This window comes from Macrobrachium nipponense, chromosome 13 (genome assembly GCF_015104395.2).
Source record: "Macrobrachium nipponense isolate FS-2020 chromosome 13, ASM1510439v2, whole genome shotgun sequence".
In the NCBI taxonomy this organism is placed as follows: Eukaryota; Metazoa; Arthropoda; class Malacostraca; order Decapoda; family Palaemonidae; genus Macrobrachium; species Macrobrachium nipponense.
In genome coordinates this window covers 42,024,150-42,029,149 of record NC_087206.1, presented here as the reverse complement: position 1 = coordinate 42,029,149, position 5,000 = coordinate 42,024,150, and positions in this window count along the sequence as shown.

Below are 5,000 nucleotides of genomic sequence, written 5' to 3'. Positions count from 1 at the left end.
GTACACATATACAAGAGGCAAACAGTAAAGACCATGCAAATAATTCCTGGGTAGTATATTGGCTCAAATTTAGCCAAAGAATTGACAAGGAAAAGGCTGAATCACTGATCCATGTTAATGACTTGACCCAGAAAATTATTTATAATTATTCTCTCTCTCTCTCTCTCTCTCAAAAGCCCTTCTCTCGCAGGGACTTCCAGAACGGCTGGGAAGTTCGCCCACGTGACTTTATGAAATATACAAGGCCGATCGTTTTGTCTAATCTTGTTCGTTGTAAATTTAGTAGCCGGTAATGAAGGTATACGATCTCTCTCTCTCTCTCCGTATGACTGGGTTCATAAAAGTTCAGAAAACATTGGAATCTGGGTCTATCAACTGCTCGTAAGTGCATTTGTGTAATTAGCAATTTTCCTTCAGAAGTACAAAACTACCGTGAGTTTTTTTGTCACAAACTTGAAATGATTGAAATCTTTTCAAGAGTATGATATTACAATGAACTCACAAAACTTAATGTTTTGCACCAGTTATTAAGAAATCTCTAAAGAGAAGTAAGTGGAATTCGTTTGTTGGAAAAAATGGGAAAGTTGCGGAAAATTGGAATTAGCTCACGAAAAGAAGCGCAAGTTGTGCAAACCTTTCCCAAATATGTTATTACCTGGTCTGTTTTCCACTGAGACTTTATTATCTCCTTTTCTTGAAGGCCATTTATTTGAGGTCGTTAAGAAGCTGACCTGCTGGGGAACGCACGTTCCTAGAGTTATTTTATTTTATTGCGAGTCTTAATGGTAGGTTAATAAGACGGAAGTACTAGACCCAATCAAGTTTTTAATTTTTTCCTCTTATAGCTGGATATACAGGTATGATCATCATGTTATTATTTCGGCATTTTTACACAAAACTACGCAACTCCTAACTACTGTTTGCTGCAAACAGCCATACCTTGCCATGTGGGATGTAAGGACAATAAATAGTCAGGGCCATCAACCCTGGGGATTAGAAACCCAGAGAAAAATAGTGAATCGTAGTTATGGGCTCAACTCGGAGATGAGTAAAATTTTATATTAAGTGTCGAATATTTGAATAAAGCACACTATAATTTTTCCTAGAGTAAAAGATTATAGGCCCTGGGTTCATCTCAAGGTCTCCGAAAGAAAAAATTAAAATTAACAAAATTAAATCGGTAGGAAAACTAATAAATAGACTCATAACAACATTAACATTGTAAAAATCAATAGAACAATAAACAATAATAATACCATCGACAGCAACAGTATGTAAATTATTTTTAGAAATTCCATTCAAAGTATCAACCGACGTGGCCATATGTCACTGAAAAAAGTGCCGGAAGCGCCTGGTCAACAAGGTGGGTCCGGCGCACCTTATAAGGCAAATAAGAAATCCACCTGGTTTGCCACACCAACTGAGGCAGGACAGTCGGATGGATTTAGAGATTATAGAAAGCTCACAAGGAATATTTTAGGTCAACAAAAAGGCACTTTCCTGATACGTAATCTACCTAGCAACTTTTGCTTTCGCATCAGCCTGTCATACAAACTTTTCGTAGAACCAGGAAAGAGAACAAAAAAGAGGAAAAGTACTGATTATACCTTAAAGCAAAGGAACTCGATTCCAAGACCAGGGCAGGCCAATACAATGGCTATGGCACAGTAACCATAGATATAGAGAGGAGAGATTGGACAGACAAGCGACGATCGCGGGCACGTAAGCCATTGTTGGCCAAATATTTATTGAAAAATGGCCAAACATAGGCCAAATGCTGAAAACTTCGAGTTTTTTCCTTTAAATAGAAATGCCCCAAAATACATGGATTCAATAAAGATTATTACATGAAATATAACTTACCTCAGTTTATTAATGATTACAGGAACATTGTTAAGTCTGCCTGTTCTTCCAAACTCTGCTTTGATGTAGATGCACCTACAGCTGTGCTGCCATAGGAATAAAGAACTTCTGACTTGAAATTGTTTAACATTCTTGCTGTAATGTATAAATCTTTGCAGCAGATTGAATTTTCGAGGAGATGTGCTCTGATTCTAATGATTGCATCTAGAAGATCAAGTTGCATTCTATTTCTAGGTTTTGTTTTAACTGCAGTAACAAGAGAAAATATTCGTTCCACCACAGCATTACTTGCTGGTGTGACTAAACAATTAAGTGCATAAGTTGCCAACTCCTTGAAGTTCTGATGGTGATAAATACCAAGCCAAAATCTGACTGTCTCTTCTGGTATTTCATTATTTTCGAAAACATTTTCCAGTCTCCAATCTGTTAGGGTAATTTTCCTGTACTGTTGTTCAATTTCATCAAGATTATTCTGAGCTAAATGCAACATAGGTAAATCTGAAAAAGTACCCTTTCTTGTTTGGCTTAATACTGTAGCAGGATTTAGTAATGCAAGATTTTTGAACATTTTAGTTGCATCACACAACCTAGAATTCAGTTGGTTAATAGCGTCAACAATAAACAACCGACATCTTTTTTTAATGTCTAGGACTTTTTTCTTCTTCTACAGCATGCTGTCTCACCTTGAACTCATTTAGATGTCTATCAATTTCTTGATTAAATTTGGCTCCATAATCAATTTTATCAATGACTTTTTCAGTACCATCATAATTGTAAATTCTGTTGCAAAGAGTTTTTCTGAGTAATTCTAATTCATTAGATAGTTTATTTGGATCTGTGTTAATGGCCTGAAACATTGCATTTACAGCTTCAAAATGTCTTATAATGGGTGTTGCAAACACAAAATATAAATAATTAATTTTATCATATAGCATTTCTTTTAATAATCTGGCTTTGCACTTTGTATTTGCCAGACCAGTATTTTCTGATGCTGCAAAATAAGCCTTCAGTTCTTCCCAGTTTAGCAAAATATTCAGCATCACTTTCCCTTTAACAAGCCACCTAGTTTTAGAAGCTTTCTGAAAAGGCAAGGGTGCTTGGTAGCTACATTCAGTTTCAGAATGTTGATTTAATGTCTCAAATAGATTTGTATTCTTCTCTACGTAAGTTACTATTCGAGAACCAAAGTGGTATCTCGCTTATGAGGAATCCAAGGCTGCCTGGAAGTATTTCAAAAGCATGCTGAATGCATAAAGCTAATGAATGGCACACACACTTCATTTGTGTGCAGTTTGGTTTGGAGCAACATCCTTGATTCGAGTCCAAACAGAATTTTTAGATCCAATCATAGAAGCAGCTCCATCGCTTGCAAATCCTATATAATTTTCATATTCACACAACTTAATCTTTAGTAGCTCAAAAAGAGATTCTGCTGTTGCGGAAGATACAGGAAGCATGCCTAAAAAAGCAGTTTTGATGCCTACATTTTCAGAGAAGTACCTCGCCACTATACACAAGTGTTTCAGTATTCCAATATCTGTTGATTCATCTATGAGCAATACGAATTTCTTGTCCTTTATATCGTCTTTCAAATCTTCCTGGAATGCTGCACTTACTACGTTTTTTATTATCTGAGTGCATTTAGTACGATGCAGTCTTATATTTTCTAAAACACTTCCTTTTCCAAGATCTTTAATTACATCACTCAAATGATCAATGGCCATTACTGAACAGTGACAAGTAACTGATACTGCCAATTTTATTTCTGCTTTTTTAACCTCTTCTTCTGACGCTGATACTGTAGCTTTCTTTGTGACAAAAGAAGCAAGACTACTTTGATTCAAATCAGCTATCTTAGATTTGTGCTTGGAGGAAGCTTCATGTTGAGCAAAATTGTAGAGTTTACTTTTCACTGAACAATGACAGATTTTACAGAAAGCATCTTCACTATTTCCTGGTGCTTTTTGCAACCACACATACTTCTTTTCCCATTCCTTCTTGTATTTTCGATCACTGTCGTAAGAAGCCTTCCACTTCGGCATATTTAAAACAAGCGTTAGGCGCGCACACAAAGGTTAAATCATGAAATCACAGTCATTAGAATGATTAGATGCGTCACCAAAGGGTATATCATAACTACTACGTTTCTCGGGCAAGGATGCAAAGCAAAGCAACGATTACAAGTATGTTCGGTTCGGGAGTTCGGTTAGTTTTATACCCGTCTAGGCCGCCTCATACTCGTACGACTGAGTTTGTTGCTCACACTCTCAGTGCAACAAACTGTTTTCCTATTACATTCTTTATAGAGTAAAAAGCAATATTTTTGTTAATAAGAGAATATTATTACGGATTCATTATATGAATTATGAAAACATCAAAAAAGGCCAAAAAATGGCCAGATAACAAATATGGCCAAATGGAAAATTTCATGGCCAAACGTCTTCCAAAAAGGCCAAATTTCTCGTTTTTGGCCATAAAATGGCCAAAATGTCAACCCTGTATGCGATAACTGTCAGAGATGGGGCATCGGTATCAACTGCGAAGACCAGCGCCAAAAAAAAACCACTTTTTGTAGCCATTGCTGGGTCATCAACTGTGTCAATTACAGGAACAAGTTCACAAAAGAACAGGGGATCACATTTCACAGATAAGAGACCTATTTTCATTCATGAGAATCTTTATGACTTGAAATAACCTCAAGTAAACGTGTGTTAGATCGTAGTCCACTTCGCTCATGCATTTATATCTAATAAAATAGGTAATGGATGTTGTAATACGCTTTTTATTAAAGCAGGGGTGTTGTTTATCCGTGGTACAAGCCTACAGCTCGTAAAATATTCCAAATGACGAATTGTATAGAATAAAAGTGGTTCAGTGTACTGAAATCTACCTGAAAAGTCACTGGCATGTAGGGTTACCATCAATCCATACAACCATGGTTATGCCTGACTATGTTTCCTACTACTTGTACTACAACAATGTACGTAGGCTAGTATCATGAGGCCTAGAGTCAGGCCTGCTGCAGTTTTAAGTATTAATGAAATATTATGGTAGTGTAAGGTAAAATACCGAATGGCCGGCCTCTACCGTAGCGTGACCTCCTTCCAGAAAAAGTACTTTAACACGATCTGTAACCC